The 10,361-nt window shown below is 37.4% G+C and overlaps 1 protein-coding gene across 1 annotated transcript in view; it reads right to left on the bottom strand.

The window, feature by feature from the left end:
* Positions 1–10,361, bottom strand: part of LOC129244964 (uncharacterized) — a 56,690-nt gene that overhangs the window by 533 nt on the left and 45,796 nt on the right. The gene's annotated exons all lie outside the window — the stretch shown is intronic.

The following is a 10,361-nucleotide window of genomic DNA, read 5'->3' as shown; positions in this document are numbered from 1 at the left end:
CTAAAAATAAAATAAAAAATAAGAAGAATAATTTTCTTATAATAATTTTTCCTCTTGTTCTTTTTTGTTTTTTACTTTTTAGATTGTTTTGTGGTGAATTTCTTGCTCATCTCAACTTCCAATATGATTTGTTTAATAATTTTTGATAACGACATACGCGTGTGATAGCCCGCCGTGTGATCGAGCGCTGATCGCGTTTGGTATTGCTGAATCTCTACTCAAAAGCGCCATGCAAAGTGCGCTAAGTTAACGAAGCAATCGATCTAGCGGTCACATGCCGTTCTCCAATCCACACGCCAAACAGTATCACAGCACAACAATGCACACGCACACACACAAACCTGCATATCATCAGTACCCACATAATGGAATTCTGTAAGCAGTCAGCGGTATTCACTATGTTACTTTTTGCCTCCCACAGCGGCACCACCTCACTGCCGCTGCTGCTGTTGCTGTTGCTGCTGCTGGCGATGCTGTGGCTGGAACTATCACTGCTGCTGCTGCAACTGATGTGGCCTGTTGCTAGAATTCAATTGGTTAATGTGTTTGTTGTTTTTGGTGTTTAATATCTTTGCGCTATAAAAGCCTTATATTGCTGCTGTTGCTATTTATTATCCGTGTGTATGTAACTAAAAGCGCCTATCGGCATATACATACTTGTGCATACATACATACATACATATGTACATCTTATGCTGCTAAAGTTATTTATATTTTATTCTCATTGCTGCGAGTAGAATCCATCGCGTTCCTTGTGGTCTTCGAACTCTTTCAACAAACCATTTCTTTTTTCCTACGCTCGCGCCCCTCCTCATGCTTGCTGTGGTTTTATAGTCACTTGGTCTGTACGTTCAGCGGCGTGTGTATGTGAGTATGTCTTGTTGACTAGCTATTTGTCTGCCCGCTTATTTAAAAGTTAGTTTAAGTGTGTTTGTTTTATGTTGGTTTTATGACCGTTTACTGCTTCACTCCATTTGTGGTTCATTGAAATTGTGTCGTCGCGATGACGTTATTTGTGAAATGCTAGCATGAACTTCAAGTTCTAAAGAGTCTTAGTGGATTTAATTTTTGCCGATATATATTTTTTTGTTAATTTTTCATTACTATGCATTCCACATTATTATATGGTTCAGCGAAATCTCTACTATTTTTTGCAGAAAAGCATTTGTAAGACAATAAGGTCAGTCAGAGAGTGAAATTGTTAATATTTTAACTCTGTAATAGACAACTCTTCACATTCTATGCTGTTAATATGTCGAATTATCTCATCCTTTAGCTTTTGAATTGTTGCTAGCTTATCGACGTACACCTTTTCTTTCAAATAACCCCAAAGAAAGAAGTCCAACGGTGTCGTTGACGTTTAGGTGTGGTTCACATTCAACATCGGCCCTTGAAATTTAACCACCCTTTATTAAATAATGAAAATAAAATAATCATTATTACTATTATTTGTAGGGAAAAGACTTTATACAATAAAAATGTACAATGAAAATAAAGAAATAATAATGAGCTATTTTTCCGATTTGTAAAAATTTGATTTGGATTTTTAGTATTTTTTTCTGACAGCGTTAGCATTTTATTCAAGGCGTATCTATTAAAGGTGGTGTTGGTAAATCAGCTGATTTGTTGTTTTTCTTTCGCTGTGTCCATGTAGCTGTCAGCACAGAATAAAACAATGTGAATTAATTTTTTGTTTTCTACTTTACCAATATCTTGCCGAGACAATCAAACTTACAAAACATTGTTGTTGGTCTAGTACCACCACCTTCAATGAATACGCCTTGATTTTATTCCATATATAAATTATTGTGCGCAGGACCGTTTGAAAAAAAAAATAAAAATAAAAAAAATATTTATAAATTGCACTTGTTGTGTGAATGAAAATAGCAGTCACCGAAAACATTTTTTTAAATCAACGAGATATTTCTGCCACTTAAAATTTGCACTTTTCTATCCCGCTCGAAATTTTTTTATTAATTCTGATTAAAAAGTTTGAGATTTTTATGTAAATTTGATCCTTATAGATATAGATATAGATCCTTAGATTATTATCTTTCATTATTATTATTCAATAGGTTATAAAATTGCCGGCTCGAAATTTTGGTAAGAATTGTTTGATTGAAAAGTATGAGATTTTGATGAAAATTTGTTGCACTTATCTGAATTTTGTAAAAATCTTAAAAGTTTGATATACAGCTGCGGTCAAAATCTTAGTAGTGCACATATGTAAAATGGAATGAGTTAAAAAAAGTGCGTGTAATCGCTTTTATAAAAAATTTTATTTTTTCCCTCTTATAGCCCAAATGTCAAACAAAACAAATCCCAAAAAAATTCAACGATTAACCTATTTCAGTAAGGTAAAATTATATTTAGAAAAACTACATCGAATTTTGAGCGGTCAAAAACTTAGTAGTGTAACAAATTGTATGAAAAATTTTGACCAAACTTTTATATGATGGTGATTTAATTTTTATTTTTACATGGGATTTTGTTTGGTATTTCAATTAGTATTTTTTTGCATGACCCTTATTCTTTGGTTTTGCAGCACAACGGCGTTGCATTGAGTCAACAAGTTTTTTTCATATTTCAATCGCCTCTTTTCTTTCCCACAGTTCATGCAAACTTTAGTAGGTTGTAAAACAAAATATAGTTAATTTTTGGATATCTATCGAGTGTTTTATTACTGGATAGCTATACTTTCCGAGAATATTATCAAAGTCTGGTTCAGTAGCCACTAAATAATCGCATAGTGTTACTCACATATTAATTTAACCGGTCAAAGGCTTGGTAATATAGGTACGTACTAGCCGAGAACCTCAATCGATCAGAATTTGAAGCATTTCGATGTTAAACTCTTCAACTCAAGCATCTCATTTTCCATATTTTTAAGTAAACATAGATTTGCTACTTCAAACTTTTGACTAAATTAATAAAATAAACTTTAAAAACAATCAGTGAGAAGTTGGCAAAAATGTATTTTATTAGTATTGACCTACGAAACTCCAGTTGTCAGTCTATGTAACAGAATTGAACCAGTTAACTTACTAGTTTATTATAGACAGAAAAACAAATGATTGAGCCCATCAACATTTGTCCAATTCTTATGATTTCTTAACACCTGAAGCCCTCCTATTTAACTGTAGAATAAAAGAATAATAGAATAATGCCACCTTGATGAAAAAGTTTCAGAAATAACCGCCAGGTGACGCTCTAACGTAAGCAGTAACGAAGGCTTACGAGTGGCATGAACGCTCCTAACGAGGATGACGAACGTAGTGGCAAGTGAAAGAAAAATTGATCAATAACCGCAAATTAGCCATCAAGAGCTGACAGACGTTTGGGTTTGTGCCGTGTTGCTCCAAAGTTGGTTCCCGTGAACCTGAATTTCATGCAAACAAAGAACCGCGTTTATATCGCCAGAGATATGATTTCCGAGGCTGAATCCGACCCAACATTCATCAAACGCCTCATTACTGGCAACGAGACGTGGATTTATGAGTACGATACGCCAACCAGACATCAGGCCAGTGAGTGGCGAGCTGCGAATGAAACAAGGCCAAAAAAAACCACATCGTTTGCAGTCAAAGAAGAAAGTGATGCTCACGGTTTTTAGGGATTACAATGGTATTGTACACCATTAATTTTTATCAGAAGATCAGACAGTGAATAAAGGCTGTTATGTGGGCGTTTTGAGACGTCGGCAAAAAAGAAAATATTTGTGGAAACAGAACTCGTGGATGTTGCACCATGCTAATGCACCGTGCCAAAAACGAACTGAATACCATCCAATAGTCATCGAGTTCACCTGATATGGCTCCCTGCGATTTTTTTCTGTTTGATCGAGTTAAAAAACCACTACGGGGAACGTGTCGCGTTTCAACAGCCGGAAGGAAGTAATGGAAAAATCAAAGATTGCTCTGATGGCTATATCGAAAATAGCGTACCATAAATTTACCGGCAGCTGAATCAAACACTGGTCGAAATGAGTTACAGTTGATGGGTAGTACTTTGAAGGTCATAATATCAGTTTTGAGGAATAAACTTGTATTTTGAATTTTCTGAATATATTCGGGAATTTCTTGCTCAAGATGGTATTTGTTGTGCATACACTTCTGATTTGTGATTTTGCAACTGGTGAAATTCTAGTCACATTCGAATGTGACTGCTTCCATCAAATACCAGTTCATGAACTAGAATGTTTGCTGAGTAGCTTGGCATTTCTCTGCAGGGTATTTATACAAAGTGGGACAAGACAAATTGTGCTGAAAATCTGGAATTCAAATTATCTTAAAATTAAAACCTCTGAATGTTGGCATGTACATACAAACATATTAGGTATATGAGCCAGTATTATGAATCATGAATGGTACAAAAAAAAAAAACAAAAAAAAAAAAATAAATAAATAACAAAAACAAAACAAACAAAAAATTACGTTCATTAGATCATTTATTTGTTTCTGTTATTTAGTAATCATTATTTGTATGAAGCTCAAACGACAGCGAAACTGCATTTCATGTGGAAAATGGTGCAAGTGGAAGACCGGCGCTATTGCTCCCAGCAATTAATTAGCCAGCAATTATTTAACAAATCAAGCTGTGCATGTGTATATGTGCATATGTATGTATATAGTCGTTCACGCAAACAAGTAGGCGTGGTGCGCTTAATACTTCAATTTATGAATTACTACTGCACGGAATGGAATTTATATTTTTCTATGGGACAAAGCGTCGAAATATAAACTAAAGGGAATGGAACAAGGGTTTCGCTTGAAGAAATAGCGTGATTTTGTTTGCATGATGACCGACCGACCACTTTTAAGACGGATGCTCGTACCAATACTTATGTATTATATGCATGTGATGCTGGGCAGTAAAGGCTCGGAGTCGTGAAAAGTGAACGACTTTGGAATTTACGAGGTGTGGTTATTCTGATTCATAAGAAAGAAAACAAACGCGACTGCAAAAACTTCAGAAGTATAGTTTTTTGAAGCTCTGCATACAAGATTTTCACTAATATACTCGTCGAGAGAATTAATCCTGTGGCAGCGGACATTCTGGGCGAGTATCAATGTGGATTTTTGAAACAAATCCACAGGGCGACGGAAGAAGTGGCCGGTCGGGCAAACAATGGAGAGTTGGCATTGAGGGCGACTTCGGAGCTATAGGCATATTTGATATCATACGAAAAGCTGATGACCGAATTACGTGGAGTCGAATGGTAACGGAAGCAATGGTTAACCCCGAACTGTGATGCTACGATGGTGATGATGATCAATGTGGATTTCGAGCCAATGGATCAACAACAGATCAGTTTTTCGCAAGTACCAACTCTTCGAAAAGTTTTATTAACATGAGTTTGACATCCATTGTCTATTTGTAGACTTTAAAAAAACTTTCAACAGCATCGACAGAAAGAAAATTCCAAGGTGAACCAATGAAACTCGCGTCTTTGGTATCTATGACCTTGGTAGGAACGGTATCTGATAACAGGAAAAACTGCGGATTCTTCCGATGTTACAACTCGTATCAAGAAAGAAGATATGATATCTATTTATACTATGATGTTTAGTTGGATTTTAGTCATTGTCATCTACGAAATCGACCCTGGTGTAACTTTCTTCACAAAGAGCATTCGGATCTCTAGCTATGCTTACGAAATCTATGCGCACTTGCTGACTGCGCGTTAAAACTCATTTTTTTTTTGTTTTCCCTGTTCACTCCTCTCGGGATCATAAGGCCTCGACAGGACTCTTCCATCGTACACAGTTCTGTGCTGTTGTTTTTGCACCGTCTCATGAGCTGTCGCGCAGCATCGACCTTCTCCAAGTGTTTTTCGGTCGACCGCGACCTTTGCTCCCTCGCGGGTTCCAGTCCAGTGCCATTCTGGTGATGCTATCTGGTGATTTTCTCAATGTGTGATCTATCGATCGCCACTTTTTGCGTTTGATTTGTCTAAGAATGGAGATTTGCGAAAAAAATTGATCCTAAAATCAAATAATACCATCCGCTACAGCAACCTGGAAGTTCGTCACATACTTTTCAAAAAGTGGAAACCTTTAAATACCTGGGCATAAACTTTAGCGCGTATCTGCGTAAGCAATAGAATCCAAGCTGCCAACTGAAGTTACTTTTGACATCTTAAACGGCTTAAAAACAAACTGTTCTCATGGTGGTGTATAGTAAGCTGCAAATCTATAAGACCCTAAAAAATACCAATATCAACTTATGGCTGCGAACTGTTGGTTATGACCACAAACATGTTCATGGACTGCGACGTCAGGCGTATGTAAAAAATGTAGGAGAGAACCTTCATTGAGGCCCCCCGCTCTTACTTTGTGCAATGAAGAGCAGGCGTTGTCGAGCGTGACACAAAAGTATCTGCCATCCAGGTACGAAGAAAGGATTTCGCAATATTCCCTAGGCAAAAGCAATTTTAACTTGTGGAGAAGAGTCGTATCCCAAACTTTGTCAAACGCCTGCGGGACGTCAAAGAGCAACGCTACGCATAATTTGCTTTCCTCCATTGCAGACCCTATGGTTTCAATAACTTGAGCTTGGTCGACTGCTGAGTGATCATTGCGAAAGCTATATTCATGAGTTGGATTCTTTTTTTCTATAATCGGCAGCATTCGAATTAACAGCAGTGGTTCAAAGAGTTTGCACAGCATTGATAGCAGAGCTATAGGTCGGTATGAAGACACATTATTTGGCGATTTTCCGGCTTTCAGACTCATAATTACTTCTGGTGTCTTCCAGTACACTTAATTGGTACGAGTTTAACAAAGCGCGCCAGTCGTTTCTTTCTCGTGCTAACCGGCGCCAGATGGACACACCAAGTGAAGCCAAGTCCTTCTCCACCTGATCTTTCCAACGCAGAGAAGGCCTTCCTCTGTCTATGCTACCAACTACTGGTACCGAATCGAATACTTTCAGAGCCGGAGCGTTTGTATCCATTCGGACGACATGACCCAGGAGGATGGAGGACTTCCCAGAACGATTCTTCCATTATATATATGGTTCAAGCAGCTCACAACTTGCGAGATTAACCCAAGTATCCTCTAGGGAGCTTCCGAACCCCAGAAAACCCTCTCCAATGAACAGATGTACAAAGCCTCGGATGAGAGAGCTTCCAGTCCACAGGAACATCTTTTAACAGAAAAAAAAAAACACAAATTAATTAATTCAGACAAATAAGTAACATAACTATTGGGCAATCTCTGAAGTATTTTCGCAGTTGTGCGCTCACAATCAGTTGAGTTTTTTGGCTTTCATTTTGAAAATGTCGCTCATTACTTCTTCACTATTAAGAGGCTCAATGCTGATATCACTCTCAATTCAATTTGATGCAGTGACTATTTCTTCAGGTCCATCATTGGCAGAGAAGGTTTTACGAAGATTTTCTGCAATTTGTTTTTTGCTGATTTGGTTTTGGAGTCAGTAGATTTAGTAGATGTTAGACCACTAAGAAATCGATTGAAATCATAATTTGTGAATGTCTGAATTTGCTGAAAGTTATATTATTGAGCTCAGGTAAGAGCTTAAATGCTTAAGCGTAGTGTTCAGCATAAATAAGGATTCGTCCTTATCAATACAAGACCGTATTCAGCCAACTAGCAGAGAATACTCTCATATCACACTTATGAAGCCTTCCTTGATATCAAAGGAACAAAAGCTCCAGATGTAGAAAACTAATAATATGACCGATTCGCACCTACGGCTTTGAAAGATGGGTCCTTAAAGTTAATGACGTGAATTTACTGATGCGATTTGAAAGAAAAATTCTCAGAAAAATATTCGGCCCTATACGATTAGAAGGTGATACATACCTTATACGGTATAACCAGGAGCTAAATGTTTTAATCGCGGAACGAAATGTAATGCGGTTTATAAAGTCGCTTAGAATACGGTGGTATGGACACGACCTAAGAATGAGCGGAAGTCGAGCGGGCTATCGAGAATAATGACTGTCTATTGTAGAGGAGGCAATGGTCCACCCCGGACTGTAATGCCAATATGATAATGGATTTGCTGATGTAGTTTTTTTGTTGTTTGGTTGAGTTTCAGTTTGTCCTCAGGATATCTGGTTTGCTGTCAATATGCGGCAAAAAATGAGGCAAAATTACACTCTCTAGCAACGATTTCAATTAAGAAATAACATTTTTAATTTTAACACTGTTTTTAAACCTAATAGACGAGCTAAAGTAATAAGTCGCAGTATATATTTGGATGCAAAAAGTTAAGTTTCACGCATACAATTTTTTTTCCAATTCTGGAAATAAGAAATAAAAGGCTAACTTTAACCTTTCCACTTACGAAGCTGGAACTTACAGGCGACCGCTGGCATTAATTTTTCAACTGGCAAAATGTGCGCAACTACTCTAAAGCAATATCATATACAAAAAAAAACACAAAAAAAAATCGCCAACAGCGTCGATTGATCGCCTTTCTTGCTTCGAGTTAATTAATGTAATTTTGTTTCTTATTAAAGCTGAGCTCATTGCCGTCGTTCAAAAAGTGTAGAAGAAAATTGTGAACTATGAAAGCAATTTATGTGCTACTTGAATTTGATGCATGACTCATGTTGAATGCCACCAGCCACCGGCCACCAGCCATCCAACCAACCAACCGACCCCGATCGACCACTTGTAAAGCGGCATTTTTCTGCAATTGTTGAAAAGTTGACTGGCTCATGACAAATGAAGTATTGAATATTGAGCTGGTGCTCATGTATGGAATGATAATAAAAAACTACGTCTATATGTACCCATATTTGAATGTGTGTATGGATGTATGTATTTGTGTATGTAGGGGCACATATCCGCACGACGCATGGATTAAGCCATAATTAAGGTTTATTGCATACGGATGCGATGGATGATGGCCAGCCATATGGTCTTCATAAGTTTGTGTAAGTATGTATGTGTGTGTTTATGTATTATCCATAAGTGCACCCGTGCGAGTGTATATGATATGTATGAGCGGCAAATGGCATGCGGCATGGAAGATGATTTAGGAGATGAGTGGAAATTGTGGTTAATAATATAATTACATATGCCATTGCCACGGACTTCGCCGCACTTTCAGGCTAAATGTTTACATTGGAATCATGGAATTGATGACTACTACAGGCGCGAGGAAATTTTAGCTTTCATTGGAAAATGTGACAAGAGTAATAGCTGGTAATAGCTTGGTGGTACCAAACAGAGGACTAAAGCACAGGGACTTAAGGACAATTTTTGACACAACGAAAAACAAGTTTTATTTTATTAATTTTTTATGAAAATATAATTTATTCGCCTACAAACACTATTAAAATCCAAATTTCAAGCTTTGTGCAAATTAAAAAAATTATATAATTAAAAAAAAATGAGAAATTTGGACAAAAAAAATTTGAAAAAAAATTTTGAAAAAAAAAAATGCTTTTTGAAAAAAATTTCATATTTCGAATTTCTGATTCTCCAACGAAAACCGATTTCTAAACTTTGCACAAATTAAAAAATATTCGACAAATTTAATTTTAGAAAATGTAAGGGTTGCAATTTTATAGCGAGAGGAGAGACGTATTACCAGAATTAAAAAAAACAAGAGGCCGAAATAAAAGAGTGCGAGCAACTTGACATGCTGGCCAATGGGACAAACTCCCGAAAATTTGGCAGCTAACAGAAATTTTCGAGACCAGACTTAAATGATGGAGGGAACACCTGTGAACTTGTTAAATAGTGTCAACTGCTCATGTCACAGAGAATGTGAAAATCCCGATACTCCCATCATTGCGGACAATACTGTTCGTCCGTTACACGACTATAACGAGGTGAAAATAGCAATAACTAAAGAAACTAAAGAACAGCATAGCAGCGGGAGCTAACGAACTGCTGGATGAGCTATTCAAAGATAGTGGGGAGGAGCTGGCAAAGCATCAGCTCCTATGCAAAATATGGTCGGAAGAAAGCATGCCTGCCAATTGGAATTTAAAAGTGCTCTGCCCAATCCATAAGAAGGGCGATCCTGCAATTTGTGCCAATTACCGCGGGATTGGTCTTCTAAATATCACCTATAGGGCTCTAGCGAGCGTATTGTGTGAAAGGCTGAAGCCCACCGTCAACCAACTGATTGGACGTTATTAGTGTGGCTTCAGACCTGGAAAGTCTACCATCGACCAAATATTCACTATACGCTAAATCTTGGAAAAGAGGAAAATACCCATGAAAGGAGAATCGACACACGATAACAATATCCGATGAAGTGTCTTTTGGATATATTTGAGAGAAAGGTTCTGCGGAAGATTTTTGGACCCTTGCACCTTGGTGACGGCGAGTATCATAGACGATGGATGGCCGGGTCATGTCGTCTGAATGGATACA

The sequence above is a fragment of the Anastrepha obliqua genome, chromosome 4 (assembly GCF_027943255.1).
Source record: "Anastrepha obliqua isolate idAnaObli1 chromosome 4, idAnaObli1_1.0, whole genome shotgun sequence".
Lineage (NCBI taxonomy): Eukaryota > Metazoa > Arthropoda > Insecta > Diptera > Tephritidae > Anastrepha > Anastrepha obliqua.
The sequence above is the reverse complement of the archived record's forward strand: the minus strand, read 5'-3'. Positions and strand labels throughout refer to the sequence as shown.